The following is a 21,796-nucleotide window of genomic DNA, read 5'->3' as shown; positions in this document are numbered from 1 at the left end:
TGATGCAAAAATGTGTTTGTTTCTGGCATTACTACATTTTGCTGTACAAAGATAGAAGCAACTGGACCAAAGAGCAGTAAGCCTTTACTTCTACCATGACAACACTGGGAGTGGGCCAGCCAATTGGAAGTCAGTCTCCCCTTAGCGTAGGGGGAGATGGACCAATGAGGAGCCAATGCCCGTGTCTGACGTCAGAACAGGAACACACTCTTAATGGAATGAGATCCCGACACAGGGCCAGGACTGCTGCATGAGTGTCCCAATGGTTTAGGTGGCATTTTGAGACCCCACTCAATTTGCCAGTATTAACAGGAAGGCTTCTCTCTTTGCCTCATATTTCCAACTCAGCTCATAAAGGAAGCAACATCTAGCAACTCTCTAGCTCCTCTCAACATCTTTGCACTTGCTTCTCTTGATGGACAGGAGTGACAAATCTAATTGTCCAGGCCTAGACATTCATTGAACCACATTTTTTCAGTGGTCAAAGTTTCCATGGTTGATGGCAAAAAGTAGGACATCCCCTTCTTCTTGCACACGGGCTTTCTTCTGCCTCGTGGGCGGGCCCACCTGCACTCTATACTACATGTCTATACTACACGTGACTAAAGGAATGAGGCAGAGAACCCATTCTCCCTGACAGTTGCAGCACTGGAAAGGAGGTTTGGCTTTATGTTCCACCATGTGAGTCTGTTTCTGATCCAGCCTCATCACTCTCTTTGGATTTCCTGAAACCCTAATAAGCCCCTATTTTTTGTGCTAGCTCCACCTGAGTTTATGGCACTTGCAAGCATTGGTCCTATTCACAGACAAAGTTAGAAACAGCAACTTTGGGAGAGGTGGACCAATGATAAGCAGACCCTGGTTCTGACTAAAATCAAAGGGGAGAAGGACAAAAGATAGAGTCTCTGCCGCAACCTTAGTTGTGTGGATAACACTGAGACTGGCTGAATTCTTTGGCTTAACAGGCTCCTAAAGCCAGGTGCCAAGAAGTAATTTACCTGTGGTCCAAAAGCAGCCACCTGCATCTCAGGAGAAGGAAGCCATATCCTAGAAGAAGCTCCCCTGAGCTCAGGAAGGGAAATTGGAAGGGCAGGACATCAGTCCTGTCTTCCCATTTCACCCCAAATAAATAGGTCTCTGCCCAAGCCAGTGTTGGAATGCTAAATCCTATCAGCCTATTTGGGTAGGTTGGGATAGGCTGTTTCTCCAGCTGCCCTTATTTGTCTTGCTAACTCTGGAGCTGTCTGTGAACACGAGGTCTCCTGTGACAACAATGTGTCATTACCTCTCTCTAACCATCTTGTTCTAGAGGCTTGTACCCTCTTCTTGCACCATCCTGCTCTCCCTCTGCCCTATAACCACTTTCTTCAGTGTAAAAACGAAATCCCCAGGCTGGCTAATGCCCTCTCCACTTTCGTCTCAAATGTTACATCCTAGTGAAGCTCTCTCTGACATTCCCAACACAGATAGGCTCTCCGACATATGCTATCATAGCTCCCTATACCTCTTGCCTCTACAGCCTTACCCTTATTTGCAATTTTATATTTGGATGAGTGCCTGCCTCCCACACTGGATTCCGTAAAGGCAGAAACCATGTCTGTTTTGCTTATTACTTATTTCATGGACTTGAATATAGCAGGCATGTAATAAATAGTTAAATGTGTGGAGAGTAGTCAATACTCTGAAGTCAGACTGGCTGGGTATGAACCCCAGATCCAGAGGAATAATGTGGATGGATGACAGTATCCTTAGGGGCTATAGGAAGGACTAAGTAAAAGTGCTTACAATGGTGCCTGACACACAGTAGGTGCTCAATAGATGTTTATTAATATTGGTATAGTTGCCATTAGTCTGCTATGAAGAAACTGGACTTGCAAACTGGCCCTTTTGCTGACCATGACCACGACCAGAATGACTGACACATCTGGTTTCAATGTTGTCACCTAATGACAGATTGAAGGAAAATACACAGTCCTGATTGGAAATACGGCCTTGTAACTCAGCATCTTGTCCAACGGGGAAGACCTACACATTGGAAGAAGACACCACAGGCCCAGGGAGTCATGAACACATATGTGCAAATGGAGGGAAAGAGCCACAGTCAAAAGAAGGTTAAGGAATTAATGGTTAAACATTAATGCTTCAGGAAATGACACCAGCCTGAGGACTGTGGTCTGTGTCTTTGCTTACTTCTTACTCTGGGCAAGTCACTTCCCCACCTCTGAGCTTGTTGCTTTGTTTTTCACTATAAAATACATCATACAAAAGAGGATTTAAAAACACATATGTACTGTTAAAACAGAGATAATAAAATGGAAATCAGACAACCCTGGCATCTTAGAAGCCCCCTATATACTCCTCCCCTGCCTCATACCCTCTCCTACAGATTCCAACCCACCCTAGCATAACCACTATCTCAATGTTGTTTTAATCACTCCTTAGGTTTTCTCTATAATTTTATCATCATCAGCTTTTTACGCATTTTCTACAAATGGTATCCTACTATAGATGTTCTTTATGACCTCCTTTTCTCACCCAACATTGAATTATAAGTTCACCCTAGTTAATGCAAATAGTATTAATATGTTCACTTTTATTTCAGAATAGCAGTCCATTATATAAGCTTAACAGAATTTCTTTATCCAATATACAATAGGACATTTTGATGAAGTCCATTATCTTTGCTAATACAGAAAATGATGGTATGAACATTTTTGTGCATGTCCTTTGGTAAATATATATGAAAGTTTCTTAAGGATATACTTTGCGAATGGATTTACTGGATCACAGTATATATAGGAGTTCAAATTTGCTAAATGATTCCAAAATTTTGCCAAAATGGTTGCACAAATTTACACCCAGCAGTAGTAGACAAGAGTTTGTTACTCCACATCCCAAAAAAACTTTGTGCTGCCAGTCTTTTTAATTTTTAGCAATCTGATGGACATGCAATGAAATCTCATTATTGTTTTAATGTGCAATTTCCAATTATCAGTGAGGCTAAGCATCTTTTCATATGTTTATTGCCTATTCATATTTCCTCTTGTGGAAAATAATTGTTTATGTCTTTTGCCCATTAGTCTGATACAAATGTATTGTTCTTACACATTTGCAGTCATTCTTTATATATTCTGGATATTAATCCTTTTTGGTTATGTGTGTTAAAATATCTTCTCCTGGGTTTATGGCTTGTCTTTTCATTCTATGGGGTCTTGTGATGAATGAGCTCTTAACTCTAATATAGTCACATTTATTAATCTTTGTCTTTACAACATGTATGTTTCATGACCTCATGGTTATGAAGATATTCTCCTATACTGTTCTAAACATTTTCTAGTTTTTCTTCTCACTTCTAATAATTTAATCCACGTAGAATTTATCTTTATGTAAATCATAAGGTAAGAACCAGAATCTTTTTTTTAGTAAGGATTACCAATTTTCCCAGCACCCCTCTACTCTGTAACGCACATACCATCAAGAGTCAAGTTTCCATGTATGCATGGTTTCTGGGCTCTTCTGTTCCATCATCCTATTTATCTATCATTGTCTTGATTACTATAGCTTTATGGTAAGTCTTGCTCATCTAGTACAGTAATATCCCCAGCTTATTCTTCTTCAGAAGGATTTGGCCCTTTGCTATACTATATAAATGTAAGAATCAGTTTGTTAGGGGTGCCTGGATGGCTCAGTCAGTTAAACATCTGCCTTCGACTCAGATCATGATCCCAGGGTCCTGGGATCGAGCCCTACATTGGACTCCCTGATCAGAAGAGAGTCTGCTTCTCCCTTTGTCCCTCCCCCTGCTCATGCTCTCTTTCTCAAATAAATAAAATCTTAAAAAAAAAAAAAAAAAAAAAAAAAGAATTAGGGCAGCCCGGGTGGCTCAGCGCGCTACCTTCAGCCCAGGGCATGATCCTGGAGACCCGGGATCGAGTCCCACGTCGGGCTCCCTGCATGGAGCCTGCTTCTCCCTCTGCCTGTGTCCTGCCTCTCTCTCTCTCTCTCTGTGGGTCTCTCATGAATAAATAAATAAAAATCTTTAAAATAAAAAAATAAAAAAATAAAAAAAAGAATTAGTTTGTCAAGGTCCCATCTCATCGTAAATCTAATTGGAATTGCACTGAATTGAAAGAGCAGTTCGAGAAATTTACGTCTTTATAATGTTGGGCATCTTGTCCAAGAATATGATATATCTGTTTATATAGCCCTTCATTTAGCATATTTCAAAAAAATTTTGTAATTTTCTCCATAAAAAATTTCAGTTTTTGTTGTATTTCTCCTAGGTACTTCTATATTTTTGTTGTTAGTGTGAATGGCTTCTTTTATATTTTCCAACTGATTGCTATTCATATAAAAATTCAACTGACTTCTGTATATTGATTTTGTATCCGGCAACCCTACTTAAATTCTCATTTTGATTCTAATAATTTATCTATAGTTTCTTTTGTGTTTTCTATATAGTAATAGATCTGCAAATAATAACTATTTTGAGAAGATTTTATTTTTAAGCAATCTCTACACCCAACATGAGGTTTGAACCCACAATCCCAAGATCAAGGGTCACATGCTCCACTAAGACAGCCAGGCACTCCTGCAAATAATAACTATTATTTCTTCTCTTCTAATCTTTACACTTTATATTTAATTTTTTTTACATATATACCTTGGCATGAAGCAGGCAAATGGGATAGCATTACCATTATTCCTATTTTTATAAATAAGGAAACTGAGCCTCAGAAAAATTAAATAACTTGCCTAAAGTCTCAAAGCTACAAATAGACAAAGTCAGGATTCAAACCCCAGTCTAGCCATTACAAAATCCATGTTTTAGATTTTATGTGTGAATTTCTTTTCCCCTTTATACATAAACATTTGAGATTTGTAAAATAACTGATCTGCCACTGAGGAAAGGGATTTTTGTTTCTTTTAAAGAAAAAAAAGATTATTTTGAATTGGTCAATACATCTGTACCATCTCCAAGCCGGAAGGAAGGAAGGAAGGAAGGAAGGAAGGAAGGAAGGAAGGAAGGAAGGAAGGAAGGAAGGAGAAAGGAAGGAAGGAAGGAAGGAAGGAAGGAAGGAAGGAAGGGAGGGAGGGAGGGAGCCAGCGAGCTAACATACTGTTTTACATATGTTTGCTCATTCCATCCCAACAGTAACCACCAAGTTGAGTGTTAATGTCCCAGTCCTACAGCTGAGGAAACGGAATCTCAGAAAGATTAATTTTAAAAAGCAATGACAAAAAGAGGAGATTTCATGACAAGCAGATTAGCAAAATGTATATATTGCATCAAAAAATTTTTTTTGGCATACTCTCCAATTATAATTAGCAACTTAGTTTTACAGCCTCAGGTAAATATAAAAGGATAAGAATTTGGAAGAGAACAGACAAGATTCCTTGTGTGTTCCCTGCAGGTCCATAGAGACAACACCTCCATGGAATTCTTCATGGGGGCCAGGAAGGAAAAGAATTGGGAAGTCATTGGTTCTTTTTTGGAGCTTTCCATGACAAGCAGAATAGCAAAATGTATATATTGCATCAAAAAAAAAAATTTTGGCATACTCTCCAATTATAATTAGCAACTTAGTTTTACAGCCTCAGGTAAATATAAAAGGGTAAGAATTTGGAAGAGAACAGACAAGATTCCTTGTGTGTTCCTTGCAGGTCCAGAGAGACAACACCTCCAAGGAACTCTTCATGGGGGCCAGGAAGGAAAAGAATTGGGAAGTCATTGGTTCTTTTTCACTCACTCGCTCCTTCATTTAACAAATACAGTATTTACTAAGGGGCATCTATCTGAGTCCTGGGGCTACACTTGAGAATACCACTGGGAACAAGTCAGGCACCATTCCTGCCCTCATGAAGTTTTCAATCCAAGAGAGTCTAGCATTAAACCAGTAATCACTGGTCTGCATCCATAGTACCCAACTCCAGGAACCACCATCCCACAAACTGAAATCCCTTGTGAAGCTCAAGCAGACAATACTATGTTTCTGATTATCCTCAGGTCCCCATGTTGAAGCTGCCACAGTCCTACCGCAGGCTGGTGAGCCCCCCACCCCACTCTCTCCTACTTGGTTTCCTGCAGCCCCAGCCCCGATGTTGCTGGAAGCCTGTCCATCAGAGTGCCAATCGCAGGGGAAATTGAATCCAGGGGCTCTTTCTAGTCGTGTTTGCTCACTTTTTTCTTAGCATGATCTTTGGTTTCATTATATTTAGGTATTTCTTTTATTTATCCATGCACTAGGAAAAAAAAAAAAAAAAGGAAGGTGCCTCTTTAAACCAAGCGTGAAATGTATTAGGAACCTAAAGTTGAGAATAATGGGCTTTTTTTTTCCCCCTCCTGGAAAGCTAGCCTACAGGAGAAAAAAAATCCATTCAAATAATTTCGTTTAGTCCTAAGTATAAAATAACCGAAGTCAAGGTGTCTCTGCTGTTATTATTTTTTCTGATGTTTTTGACACCCGCGTGTGGAGTTCTCCGGCGCTCACAGCTTCCAGAGCTGTGAGCTCCCACTTGGTATATTCGTAATACTCCTTAATATTTTCATTTTGATGTAATTTGCGGCCCCAGCTTTTTAAATATCCGCTCTGTAATAATGTTTAATTTCAGGGGTCACTCCGCCAAGGAGTATATTAAAGCTTATAAAACTCATTTCCAAAGCTCAAATATCAAGCTGTGATCAGGTTAGGAGGGCAGCATCTGTGAATATTTCATCTTTTATCATGCTGATAATAAGGAGATGACAGAGGCACATTATTACAATGAGAGAATTGCTCATTTCAGGCCTGGTGCTGGAAGCTGGGGTCTGCAGTGTGTATTACTCAATAAGACCAATTCTGATATGAAAAGCAAGTTTACTGAGGCACCACTGTGTCTTATTTGATTGGAATGAATAATATATGGAGCTGCCGTTCGGGCTGCTGCTGGCCGGGGGAGGGGAGGCTTGCATGGAGAGGTGCACTTGGGGATAGACGGCGAAATAATTTATCAAAGGATATGTTTTATGGCCTGAAAATAAAGTTAAGATAACCACTGTTTATTAGAATCATTATTTCGGAAATCTGTATTCTGGAAATCTTAAACATGTGCCAGCTTACGCAGGAGAAGAATCTTGATCCCTTCAACTGGTAGAGATGCCTCGTAATTATCTATTTGCACATAGGAGCTGAGTGAATTTGACACTCGGGCTGATTCCTGCCACATTCTCCATTGGCGACTTTCATTATTGCTTTGCGTCAAGCCAACTTCATCAAGCGGGAACCTTAAAACTGTGGTTTTCCTGGTAGTGAGATGATGAAACACCATCACGAGGGAGGGCATCTTTTGCCTTCTGGAGAAAATCAAGCATGAACCACCCGTAATTATTGCTCCCTGCCCTACAGCTGCACCCACACCCATCCTCTCCCCTGCTCTATCAGAGTAGAAGAGGGTTGCCTCCTTGATCAAGGACTAATCCTCTCAGTGCCATGGCTCTTGTCCCTTCCCACCTGTTCTGACCCCCTGTGAAGTACCCCTCTCTCCACCTCCAGTGTCCATGGCTCCCTTGCAGCTGGCCCCTTCCCTTCAGTCTCTGAATATGCTCACATCTCTCCTATCCTAAGAAAAAGTACATGAGATCTTGACCTTCTATCTCCCTCCAGCTATCACCATCAGTCTGGTCTTACCTGCTCATCCAGTGTCTCATACACTTGGACACACTTACTGAACTGAGTTGAATACACTTACTACCCTACCAACTCACATGGCATTCACCCCTCACTTCATTTTGACTTCTATACCCACCATTCCACTGAGACCACTCCCACCAAGGTCATAGATGTCCCACTAACAACTAGATCCACTGGGCACTTTGCATTCTGCACCCAGCTTGACCTCTCAGCTGCATTTATTATTATGTATTTTTTATTATCGTCCCATTATTTCAGGACACTACTTGCTGCTTCTCCATCCTCACTCCCTTTTCTTCCTCTGATTCCTTTCCTGGAAACTCTTCCTGCCCTCCCTAAAGATATTGGAGTTCTGAAGAACTACCCCCTTGTCCTCCTCTCTCCTCACTCTGTTCTCTCCACTGGGCAGCCAGCATTTATGGCCATGATGGAAACTACCACACATTGGCTGCTGACTCACAACTTAGAATCAACAGTAATTGGATTATAACCCAACCTCTTTCTTGGAGCTCCAGACCCATATATCCAACTGGGTGTCCCACTGGCACTCCAAACACAACAGGTGGAAAATTTAAACACCAACACAAATATACACATATACAAATATACACCTGCTCCTCTTCCTTCTCCTCCTTCTAATAGTCTTATCTCCAATGAAAAGAGAACCTTAAAGGCAGTCACTCAACCCAAAACACAGGCCAGCATCCTCAACACCTCTACTTATAATTGATGAAGTCCTATCCAGTCTTTCATTTCTGAAAATAAATAGATTACAATTTCTGATTATGAAAATAACACCCATTTGTTGAAAAAATTTTCATACTATACACAAATAAACAGAGAAGATAAAAATCACTTAACACCCTCCACCTTTAAATAGTCATCATTAACATCTGATATACATGGGCAGCCCAGGTGGCTCAGGGGTTTAGCACCGCCTTTGGCCCAGGGTGTGATCCTGGAGACCCGGGATTGAGTCCCATGTCGGGCTCCTTGCATGGAGCCTGCTTCTCCCTCTGCCTGTGTCTCTGTCTCTGTCTTGCTCTTCTCTGTGTATTCTCATGAATAAATAAATAAAATCTTTTTTAAAAATCTGATATACACACACCTAGCCTTGTGTTTTTAATCTGGACCTTAGTCGGTCAGCTGTTACTGAGTGCCAATCATTGTATTGGGGGTGTGTGTGTGTGTGTGTGTGTGTATACACACACACACTTTATTTTTTTATAATTTTTTTAATTTTTATTTATTTATGATAGTCACACAGAATGAGAGAGAGAGAGAGAGGCAGAGACACAGGCAGAGGGAGAAGCAGGCTCCATGCACCGGGACCCCAATGTGGGATATGATCCCGGGTCTCCAGGATCGCGCCCTGGGCCAAAGGCAGGCGCCAAACCGCTGTGCCACCCAGGGATCCCCACACACTTACTTTAACACAAAAAATAGGATCTTAATATACACATGCTATCTTTAATTTAACAAGGGACATCTTCCCATTTCAATAAATATAAAACCACATAATTCATATAAATAGATAGTATTCTATAGCATAATTTACTAGCTTAATCAGGTCTCTGCTGATGGATATTTAGGTTCTACCCAAAATTTTATATTAACAATGACTCGCAATAAACATCCTTATATATAAATCTCTTTTAACTTGTTGATTATTGCTTTGGAATAAATTCCTGGATATGGAATTGCAGAATTCAAGGGTATGCACCTTTTTAAGATTTTTTTATAAATATTAGCACATGTCTTCCAATGATATAACAATTTACTTTCCCACCACTAATACGAAAGTTTCCTTACACCCTCTTTGACACCGAAAATTATCAATCTGTTTAACTCTGCCAATCTGCCAAATAACATTTGCATAATATTGCATATGTTATGGCATAAATTTGCAATAACATTGCTTAATTTGGATTTATTTTATTACCGTTGAGATTGAGCATCCTTCCATACTTTTATTGGTATTTACATTCCTTTTGTAAATTGCTTGTTTGTGCCCTTTGCCTATTTATTTATGAGATTGTTCTAATTTTTACCATTGATATATATAGACTCTTTACATATTAGAAACAACAATCATTTATCTATCATATATGTTGTGTACATTTTTAACCAGGTGGTAATTAGCCAATATGTGTTTATAATATCTTTAGAACAGCAATTTACAATTTCATGTAGCCTAATCTAATACCTTTTTTATTGTTTCTGTTTTTGGAGTCATACAGGACCTCCACACCACTAAATTATAAAAGATATAAATATATTTTCCCATATTTCCTTTTTTTACTTTTTAACATTTTTTATTCTAAAATTTCTTCTGGTATAGTATTTATTAATTTTAACACAAAAAAATACTTAAATCAGTACAAAATGGGGGATTATACTGCAAAAATTTATGACCAAAAAAGAAACTCTTTGCAAACTAAAAATAGAAAGAAACTCCTCAACTTGATAAAGGGCATTTATGGGGGAAAAAAAAAAAAAAAAAAACACTGAAAACTATAAAATATTACTGGGGGAAATTAAAAATCTCAATAAATCGAGAGATATAGCATAGTCACACATTAGAAGACTGCACACCATGAAGTTGTTCCCCAACATTCTCCCCAAATTGATCTATAAATTCAACACAATCCCAATCAAAATCCTGTGAGATTTTCTTGTACAAATTGACAAACTGATTCTAAAGCTAAGTGGAAATACAAAGGATCTGGAATAGCTCAAGCAAAATAGGAAAAAAAGAATAAAGTTAGAGGATTTACACTATTTGATTTTAAGATTTATACTATAATGCTATAGTCATCAAGAGAGAATGATATTGGTATATGGGTAAACCTATATAGATCAAGAGAACAGACTAGAGAATCCAGAAATTGGCCAATATATGGCCAATTGATTTTCAACAACATAGGCACCAACATAACTCAATGGGAAAAGGATAATGTTTTAAACAAATGATGTCAGAACAACTGGATAGTCATATAAAAGAAAAGGAAATTCAACTTCTACCTCATACCATACACAATGTTATTTTGAAATGGATCAGAGACATAAACCTAAAACCTAAAACTATAAAATTTCTAGAAGAAATTGTAGGAGAAAATCTTTGCAGTTTGGGGTTAGACAATGATTTCTGAGACAGGAAAAACAAAACATTATTTGTAAAAGTGAAAAAAGATAAATTCTACTTCATCAAAATAAAACACTTGTGCTCTTTAAAAAAAAAAAAAAAAAACCACTATCGAGAAAAGGCAAGCCACAGACTCGGAGAAAATATTTGTATCACACATATTTGTCAAGGAGCTTATATTCAGAATACTTAAAAAAAAACTCTCATGGATCAATAATAAGACAAACTACTTAATTTTTTAAGGGGTACAATTTTAATAGATACTTCACAAAAAGACACATGAAAGGCCCATAAATTTATGAAAAGATACTGAACATCATTAGTCATCAGAGAAGTGTAAGTTGAAACCACAATGAGAGATGACTTCACACCCAATAGAATGGCTAAAATTTGAAAGCCAGACAAGTCTAAGATCAGATGATGAAGATGTAGAGGAACTGAGTTATTCATACATTGCTGAAGAGAATATATATAATGGTATAGCCACCTTGGAACACAGTTTGGTAGTTTCCTACAAAGCCAAATGTATATGTATACAACCCAGCAATTCCACTCCTACATATTTACCCAAGAGAAATTATACATATGTAATACATATATAATTTAGTCATATAATTACATATGTATATATATAATTGTATATATATATATTTACACATAAATGTTCATAACATTTATATTCATAATAGCCCCAAACTAGAAACAACTGAAATGTCCATCAACAGGTAAATGGATAAACAAATTACGCTGTGCTATGTAGAATATTATTCTGAAAAAAAAAAATGAATGATATACCCAATAATGTGAATGAATCACAAAGTACTTACATTGAGTAAAAGAAGCCAGATAAAAAGGAGTATATATTGTAGGATTTATGGGCCTTTGATTATACCATATAGTAGAACAGGTAAAACTAATCAACAGTGCTAGGAATCAGAACAGTAGTTGCCCAGCAGCAGGAAACTTTCTGGGGAGATGGAAATGTTCTACATCTTAATCAGGTGGTAGTTACATAGATATCTACCTTTATCAAAAGTTATCAGCCTAAAAAAAAAAAAAAAAAAAGAGTTATCAGCCTGTATGCTTAAACATGTCCATTTTCTTATATGTTAATTACATCTCAATAAAGTTAATTTAAACACACACACACACACATATTAGGACAGGATTTGGACAGCCAGTATCTTTTCCTTATGCTGTTAGTTCTTTTCTGGCTTTTCCCCCCATATTGTTTAGTGAAGTTTTAGGCGATACATAGCAGACGACATTAATCAAGATTCTTTTGGTTTTAGGTAACGGAACTCCAATCCAAACTAGCTTCAGAACAAAAGCTGGGCTGACCAAAATGAGTATCTTGAGTGGAACTAGCAGTGCCACTGCTCTGCAGGACTCTAGTGCATTCCATCCCAAGAGCACTGAAGCCCTAGGCCTTCTGGCGCTTCTGTAAGGACAGTGGTCATTGATGGGGAAGGGTGGTGTATAGCTGCAAGCAGGATGCTGGGTAACAAAGTTTGCCTGGGAGTACATCTATTCAATCTATTCCTTCCATTTATCCTTTTCAGATGATGAAAGTCCATGAAAAATGGAGAAGAACCAGAAGTGCTCCCCCTAATGACGAGGGTCCTAACATGGCTCCTTCCCTTAGGAGGAAAGCAGGGCAAAGGAACATGATTCTTCTTTGCCCATTAGAGTTCCCAGAGGAAGTATTGTTTTGTCACTTAAATTCATCTAGGTAGATATCGCAATGTGCAAGATAGTATGTCCTTCAAAGCCCAGGGGTTGTTGGTTCTACCAGGCTTTTGTTCTTCTGAGTATGGGCACCCCAGGTGGGCCCATGTCTGAATTCATGCAAGAAGGAATCAGGGTCCACTTCTTGGCATTCTTATGGATACCCAAATACTAAGGTACTATGTGTGCTCATACAAGCCAAGCCCTTGGTAGGACTAAGAGGAAAAACAGGAAGGAAGAAGAGAGGGTGGGAGGCACAGGGAGGAAACAAAGGAAGAAGGGAGGGAGGGTGGGAACAGCTAACACTTGATGTCACAGTTATTTTCCAGACAAACTGAACAACTCAATGGTACTCCTGCTTCACCTCTGTGCCACATTCTCTACGCCTTAGAGAACCACTCCTGTTCCCTCCACCTCTCGCACTATCTCTACTTGTCCAAATATCACCCATCCTTCAAGCCACAGCCATAGGCACAGGCTGAGGCCATCCCCCATCGTACTCTCCAGGAGCTCCCACCCATGCACTTGGCCACTCCATTAAAAAACCAGTCTAGCCTTATTAGCAAGTCTATAGCCTCAGAAGCAGAAAAAGTGCTGCTCATCCCATTTATTGGGCATATTATTCTCGTCAGCGGCTTTTAGAGGATTTTGCTAATGGCTTAGGGACTGTATGCACCATCACAATTAAGACATTGCTAATAAATTAAGTTTTATGGACATAAATCAGCAGGTATGCTTATTCAGCTGTTACACCTCACTTAGGAGTGGGCTTCACACCTTAAGAGAAAGCATATTTCTATTCAGGAGTTGTAATGGCCTTGTTAATGGAATATTAATTACCTCACTTGTTGGACAGCAAGATGTCTGCTCCTGCTCTCTTGCCACAAGTGTTCTTGGGGAATCATACTTTTCCAACTTTGTGTCACTGTGGCTGATGATGTGACTGTCATGTCAGCTAAGCCCACTCCATCATCCTCGGCTGGAGAGAATGAGGTTCACCTTCCGGCGATGAGCCAGGTAAACAAAGGCTTCAGTGGTCACAGAGAGAGTGTTTAACCTATCTTCTCCCAGAAAGTGTACAACCTACCTGCCCGTCTGTGAGGCAGAAGGATAGCTGGGCTAAGAGGTGAGAGGACTGACTTGTTACCACCTACCTTACTCAGTTCAGGCTGTCATCATGGGCTGGCTTAAGCAAACATTTACCTCTCACAATTCTGGAATCTTCGAAGTCCCAAATAAGGTGCCAGCAGATTTGGGCTTGGTGTGAGCCCACCTTCTCATAGCGTGCACATGGGGTCTGCACCTTGCTGTGTGCTCATGGAGGGACTGAGAGCTCATGTCCCTCCGTCTTCTTCTAAGGACACTAATTCTATCATAAAGGCAATAGTCTCATGACCTCTACTAAACCTGATTACCTCCCACCCTCCCGATACTATCACATTAGGGCTTAGGATTTCCCCACATGAATTCTGGGGGGACACGACCACTTAGCCCATAACACCTCCACTCCAACCATAACCAGCTGTATGACCTTAGGCAAGCCACTCACACCCTCAGGGCTTCAGCTTCCCATTTAACACATGGGTATAACCAAGTGACCACGGACAAAACCAAGTGGAAAACCCAAACCTTAGAAAGATACTAATATTGACCCATTTTGTGATTATCTTGTCAAGACCATGAGAGAAACACCAAGGAGGAGAATGGATTTTTGCCTGAAAGAAGGTGAGCGTTCTCATTGTCAATCATCCTATCATATCATTAATCTGGGAAGAAGAAACAATCCAGTGTTGTGTGTGGAGACAGGGGGGCTCCTTTCTCTCTGCAAATGCACAAAGATGTCTTTGGCTCCAAACTCTGTAGAATGGAAGGACTGGAGAAGAGTGGGCTGCCCCAACCACATAAAGTGGGCCAGAGAGAGCAGTGTAGCAAGCCTCCACATTTTATTCACAGCGCCAAGGCCACAGTGGCCCAAACACCAGCCCTGCAAGAAGGCAGCCCTGTTCAGTTAGCTTCACAGGCAACAGGCACATAGCCCCACCATCAATAGTGCGAGCATGGGGATCCAGGAGAGTGGGGCCAAGCCATGAGAATACCTTGAAGAGGGATATTTTCCAGCAAGAAGATAAGTGAGGGATCCCTGGGTGGCGCAGCGGTTTGGCGCCTGCCTTTGGCCCAGGGCGCGATCCTGGAGACCCGGGATCGAATCCCACATCGGGCTCCCGGTGCATGGAGCCTGCTTCTCCCTCTGCCTGTGTCTCCGCCTCTCTCTCTTTCTCTCTGTGTGACTATCATAAATAAATAAAAATTTAAAAAAAAAAAAGAAGATAAGTGAAAATTGAACCATGTGAGGGTGGTGACCCTACTTTGTTCTTGAACTAGTTTGGTTCTGAAAATCCACTCAAAAAAGGAAGAGCTCAACCAGGACCTAGCACAGCCTGCCCTGCCTCAAGTCACTATGAGATCTTAGACAAGTCCCCATCCTCTCTGGCCCTTCTTTCTTTCTCTCAACCCAATGCTCTCAAGGTCAAACAACTTCTTCCTTTGAGAAATACCAGTGAAAATGACTTCAGAACACACATTACCTTTCTTTATCTAGGAAAAAAATCTCAGACCCAGGCACCTGCTGGAAGAATTTCTTCCTTTGCATCCGTTTAGCATATCAATTCTCATAGTTTCTGCTTGAACTTCAGAGCAAAGGACTTGGAAAGCCAAGCCTTTGCCTTTCTAATGCAGAGTTTTACATATTCTCCTAGACTCTTTAGGGTCCAGCTTGCCCTTCAGCTGGCCACCACAGAGCAGCCCTGTCCCCTGGCTGAGGCTCAGGTCCATTCCCTCCAAAGCTAATTGGGGGTAACTGACCTTCCCATACATCCCTTCCTACTCCTGAAGAGAATAAAAGTCCAACCCAAAGTGGGATGCAGAGAAAGGGTACAGAATGGGAATAGGCAGTGAGGACCCCAGAAGGTGGGGTGCAGGTACAAGGTGGTTGTGAACAGGGGAAGCCATAGTTTCCAAGACTGAGGAAATAAAATTGAAATCACTGATGTTCTGCACTGAGTCACTGCATTACAGGAGGCCATGAAGCCATGTCTGGGCCGAAGGGCCCTCACACAAGCTGTTGCATAGATCAATGTCAGTTGCATCCAGGAGCCTCTAGGCACATTCCCAGAGGCAGAAAAGGGAGGGAAGGCCAGTCTGTGACAAGGTGCCCTTACTATCCTGTGACACATTGTCCTTTACTCACTCCACAATAGAACTATAACCGCAGAGAGAGAAATCTAGTTCTCACTAGAAATCACCTTCAAAGGTGACCTGGTCAGCTATTGCTGCATAACAATCTCAGTTACTTTCCACAAAAAGCCATCATTTAACTCCGGCATCTACAGATCAGCTGGGGCTCAGCTGGGCAGCGATACGTTGCAAGTTAGGTCTGAGTATGCTCCTCATTTCTCTCATCGTCATTGGACCAACAGGCTAGCTGGGACACATTCTTCTCATCACAATGACAGAGCCACAAGACAGAAGTGGAAATATTTGATGCCTCTTGAGGACTAGCCCAAACTGGCACCCTATGACTTCTATCCTTTTCCATTGGACACATCAAGTTATATGGCCAAGCCCAAAGTTAAGGGCCAGGAAAGTATACTTCCCCTTAAGGAAAGAACTGCAAAGTCATATGGCGAAGGGCATATGAAAGATAAAAAATTGGGACCAATAACACAAGCTACAGAAGGAATGATTCCACAATGCTTCATAGTTAATGAGACATTTTTTATACTGTCCTTAATTTACTCTTCATAACAACCCTAAGAGCGCTAAGAGACAGTGATTATATTTCCATTTTACAGGTGAAGAAATTGAAACTCAGAAAGAAGAAGGGAAATGCCTGAAATCACACCATTTTTTTTTTAAATCACACCATTATTAAGCAGGAGTATGTGTATACAAATCTCTTCATTCAATTTCAAGTCCAGAATATTTGCCATAACTCCAATGTTGGCTTTCCTCATAGAGCCCCTAGAAGACCTGGGATTTGTGGAATAGTCCTCTATTACTTATATAAGAGACTTACGTTGGGTTGTTTTGGGGTGCAGTTTTTGTGGTGTTGGTTTTTTTTTGTTTTTTGTTTTTTTTTTGATGACAAAATTTTATGGATGGCAAAAAGGACCAGGATGCTCTTAACCATAAATTCTTAACCATAAATTAAAGAACTTGAATGAAATCAGGAACAGCAACTATATGGCATGTATGTTGCCACTAACCATTCCCACATCTTTGGCAGACATCACTAATCAATGATGGCACTCTTTCCTCATGAGTCTCAGAATCTTTTTCTACACAATGTGCCACTGATATTGAGTTGGAGAGGACATGGAAGGTGAAAACTATTTTTAAATCCTGCATAACCCTTTTCTGAGGCCCATTCAGCCCCAAAAGGCTGTGATTCTGAAACCAGCAATACTGTAGCACAGCAGCATGAAAAGGCCACCTGGCTGGGATCAGAACTGATTCTAGTCCCAACTCTGCGGTAGCTGACTCTGTGTAGGAAAGACAATTAACTTCTCTGAGCATTTGTTGCATCAATTTTGTGACCTTTAAAACTACTTATTTCAATTCCATAAACATTAATTGGGTGCCCACAGTATGCCAAGCATTGCTGTCAAGGGAATTAAGAAATGAATGTGACACATCCCTACTCTGGAAGGAAAACAAGGGGATGGGGGAATGCTTTGATTTCTGAGAGCCAGTCCAATGCTAATATTCTGCTATCGAAGACATTGTCATGGGACTCATAAATCCTGCAGGAACCCAGGCTTGAAGACCTCCTCCCAGGCAGGAGCAACGGGTTATATATGAGGGGATCTGACCTCAGAGTGGGGTTTACACGCTCCACTGTTCTCCATGCTCCCAAAGTAGAAGGCAAGTACTACTTCTGGGCCAAAACTTTCCAGACTCATCTTCCAAATTTAGGGTCAAACAACCTGGGTGTGAATCCCAGCTCTGCCACTTATTAGCCTTGTGACCTTGGACATCATCCACTTACTGAGCAATCAATGTCCTTATTTGGAGAAAAAAAAAAAAGGAAAAGAATCATCACTGTGACATGCAGTTGCCTGTATCTATTAAACAAGAAAACTTATGCAAATGCCTGCAACACAGATGCCCTGAATGAATTCACATCCCTTCCCTTCTTCTCCACCACCAGCCCCATGCCCCAGCTCAGTGCTTTTCCACCCCAGCTGCACAAAAGGGTCCCTGGATAGCTTTTAAAAATTAGAGATGCCCAGGTCTCACCACAGAAGACTGAACTAGAACCTCTGGGGGGATGGAGCCCAGGGAGTCACACTCTTTGAATCCTCCCAGGTGCTGCTAGTGGGCAGTCACAGTTGAAAGCCACCACCCTGGCTATATGAGTCAGGGTTTTCCAGAGAAATAGAACCAATAGGACATAGATATAGATAGATATAGATGCACAGATATAAATATAGGGCTACAGATATAGAGATATGATATAGAGATAGATATATAGATGATATATATATAGATAGATATAAAGAGATTTATTATAAGGAATTGGCTTATGTGATTATGAAAGCTAAAAAGTCCCAAGATCTGCAGTCAGCAAGTGGGAGACCCAGGAGAGCCAATGGTATAAGTTCCTCTGCCAGAAGATTCAGCCCTGCCAGGCCAGGAGGACATGGAGTGTTTGCATCCTCCTCCAGACATACTGCCCTGGGATGCATGTCCCTCCTGCTTCCCTTTCAGAGCCTCCGCCTGCCCAGTGGAGCCGTTATTGTCTGGGGAGGTGGCATGTGTGTATATGCAAGGGGTATGTATGTACATTTGAGGGCAGCTGCTTACCCTGGTGCTAGACCTCCACCCAGCCCCTTCCCACAGCCAAACCCTGGTGAGCATTTGCTCATCCATTCATGCACAGACCAAGAACCTGCTTGGCACTGTGCTAGGTGCTGGGAATGTGATGGCCATCACAGTTAGGTTGTAGGTGCTTGGACATTTCAGTATTATATACTTGCTTTAAGTATCAAAATATTAATATTTTTGTTGGTACAATACTATTATTTCAGTATCTTTCAAAATCTGAGGTCAGAATTACTTATATCTGGAGAGATACACAGAAATTTTTGTGCTACAGCAAAATTTCTAACCAGCCCAAGGAGCAATCACTTAGAAATCCATCTGTCTATATTTCTCCAAGCTATTGTGAAAATCCCATGACCTGGATCACTGGGTAGTTGGCCATTATTTGTTTTTCCCTTCAGGGTTGAGTGCTATTAGTAATTTATACTGCTCCCAAAGCCAGTATGCGTTCTGCTGTTCTTATGAGGGCCCAATGGAGTCTCCTTAGAACATGAATGAGGGGACACATTAAGGCAAACAAGTGGAGGATATGGCAGCAGGATTAAGGGGTAGGGAAGGGACAAGGAAAGAATGAAGTCCCCAGACCCTTCAAGCTTCCTTCCCCTAGTGCTAGGTTTACTCTTCTCCCCTCCCAGAAAAGGGCTGGATCCCTTGTTGGTGCCTGATGCCTCCTCCCCTAGGTACTTTATCTTGACCATCACTCTCCTGGAAGAACAAAATTGCCTCAGTCTTAGCATGGCTTTCCCTCAGGAAGAACTTAAAACAAAGCGATGAAGATTTTTGGTGGCCACATCTCGCCTTTTTTAATGAAATGCCAATATCTTGGCCTTTCTTAAAGTACCATATTGTCACACTGTCATTTTGATCCAATGCTACAGCTATAATCAATACAGTGATGAGCAAACCTCCCAACCCTCAAGGAATTTGTATTTTAGTGGAGGAGACACAATATAGAAATGAGCATACTATGTAAGATAATTTCAAATAATGGCATGAGTTAGATCTGTTAGTTTTTGCTACATAACCAACCATACTAATATTTTATGATTTTTTTTTAAAGGACCATTTATTCTTGTCCTCAACAGTCCTACTGGTCTTGTCTGGGATCCTTCATACACTTGCAAATTGGCTTCAGGTCAGCCAGATGGCTCTGTTTCCAGGGAAGGCTGACTATTGGGCTAGAGTGCCTTGGTTTACCTCCATGTGTCTCTTATCCTCCACCAACCTAGTTCAAGCTTCTTCACATGGCAGTTGCTGGGATCCAAGAGGAACAGTGGAAGACTGCAAGGCTTAGAGCTGGCACACATATATTTCTAAAACATTCTATTAGCCAAAGTAAGCCATAACTCCAGCCCAGATTCAAGGAATGGGAAAATCAATTCTACCTGTCTATGAGACATGTTGCAAAGTCACATCGCAAAGAGGCATCAGTAGACAGACGGATGGTAAATTGTGGCCATTTTTGCAATTAACAATGCAGGTTATTAATTTTTAATAAAGGGACAGTGGAATAAGAAAGTGACAGGGATGAGGAGCTTCTTTATATGATAATTTACGTCAGACTGGAGTGATATAAAGAGCAACTCAACGGCAAAGATTAGGTAGGTGAGCATAAGAAGTGGTGAGAACAGCATGTGCAAAGGCCCTGAGTAGGAAAAAAAATATCTTAAAATCTTCATTGTGTTCAGGATTCAGAAAGGAGTGGGCCTGAGTGGAATAGGTAGATGGGGGGTGGGGGGAAGACACACTATGAGATTAGGAGATCTGGATTTTATTTTATTTATTTTATTTTATTATTTTGCCTTATGATACAATTGACTATATCCCCTATGCTCTACCTTTCATTTTCATGATGGGTTTCATTTTCAATATGGTAAGAGGGTTTGGATTAAGAGGGAAGTGAAATGATCTGACTGAAATTCTAAAAAGGTCAGGTGGGCTGCAGGAGGAGAGCAGGGACATCGTGTAGGAGGCCACTGTAAGAGTCCAGACAAGAGATGTCATGATCCAGGTTGAAATGGTAGCGGTGACAGTGGTAAGAGGTGATGCTCTGCAATAGGACTTACTAATGGATTAGGTGCTAGTGGAGAAGAAAAAAGAGGACTCCAAAGCTTTTGCTTTTAATCTCTGCATGAATGTTGAGCTACTGAATGAACCACATTGCTAAGATAAAAAAGATGGTGGGATGAATGAGTTGGGGAGAGGAGTAAACCAAAAATTTCACTGAGGGTATGTTAAGTACAGACAAATATCTCTCAGGAATATGACACAAGCTTGTCTTTTAACATGCAGGAGGGGTGACAACTGTGTGGAATTCTGCTGCGATGTGGGGGAATGAGGATAGAGACGTCACTGTTGGTTGGGTTCAGCAACATGGAATGCCACTGTTTCTACCTTCTAGAATCAGTATCTCTCTGCACCCTGGACATCCCTGTGGTTCCTTAACAACTTCTCAGGCCACGTAACCTGCTTACCAATTTCAGCCAGCTGGCCACCCCACCCAGTGACCACCCATCACAACTGTCATTCAGGTGACTGTCAATCTGTCCGTGAAGTTAGAACAGACTTTGACCAGCCCTTCCCTCCAAACTGAACTGTATATTTTCCTGAAGATTGAGGATGGTGGTGAGGAGAATGAAGTGGTATATTCTCAGCATATGAGCACCAACAGGGGTCTCAAGGTAACAGAGGTCAAGGCCTTCTGGAAGATAGACCTGGCAGATTGTTCTTGAGAATCCTTCCTGAGGTCCAATGGTGCCAAAACAGCATACAGGCAACCACTTTAATATCACAGACTGACACAGTTCATGGTGATAATAGCATAGGAAGGGAAGCTGAACAAGGCAGACCAAAGCAAGACCTTCTGGCCTCTCAGTTCTGCCCCTGGCACAACAGGTTTATCCTAAATGCAGTCTGGTTGGAAGAGTCCTAGTGTCCCTCACTCACTGCCATTCCAGTCAAAAGCTGAGTCCATGTTAGAAACTTGAAGGGCTACCCTGGTGATCCTGAGAGCCTCTGTTCTGGTCCTTTAAAGTCATCCTGAGTGTCGGTATGATTTTTTGCTTCTCTCTTACCATGTGTCAGCCCAGGTCTCCAGGAAGCAGATGCTAGGACAGAATTAGAAGTGCCAGGTATTTATAGTGGGGAAATGCCTGTGAAGGATAAAGGGGAGAAGCACCAGGAGTGGGCAAGGAAAACCTTTAATATACTGATCTGACATCTGTGACTGGGGAAGGGGACAAAAGGAAGATTGGGCAGGAAAAGTCACAAAATGCAGTATAGCTCTAAGAATGTCTTGGCCAGGCCATTAAGGAGCTTGGAGCAAAGATGGCCATGAGAGGAGTCCTGCATTTTGAGACACAAATATCGC

At 41.0% G+C, this 21,796-nt stretch overlaps 1 long non-coding RNA gene across 11 annotated transcripts in view; it reads right to left on the bottom strand.

The window, feature by feature from the left end:
• The window catches only part of LOC144281840 (uncharacterized), a 94,198-nt gene that overhangs the window by 37,344 nt on the left and 35,058 nt on the right, over positions 1-21,796 (bottom strand). Inside the window, exon 6 of one of the 11 annotated variants that reach the window (XR_013350251.1) lies at positions 7,018-7,333. The exons of the other annotated variants lie outside the window; for them this stretch is intronic. This is a non-coding gene — a long non-coding RNA (uncharacterized LOC144281840). Of the gene's footprint in view, positions 1-7,017; positions 7,334-21,796 lie in introns of those variants that run through there. 11 annotated transcript variants of the gene reach the window in all.

The sequence above is a fragment of the Canis aureus genome, chromosome 13 (assembly GCF_053574225.1).
Source record: "Canis aureus isolate CA01 chromosome 13, VMU_Caureus_v.1.0, whole genome shotgun sequence".
Classification (NCBI taxonomy): Eukaryota; Metazoa; Chordata; class Mammalia; order Carnivora; family Canidae; genus Canis; species Canis aureus.
The sequence above is the reverse complement of the archived record's forward strand: the minus strand, read 5'-3'. Positions and strand labels throughout refer to the sequence as shown.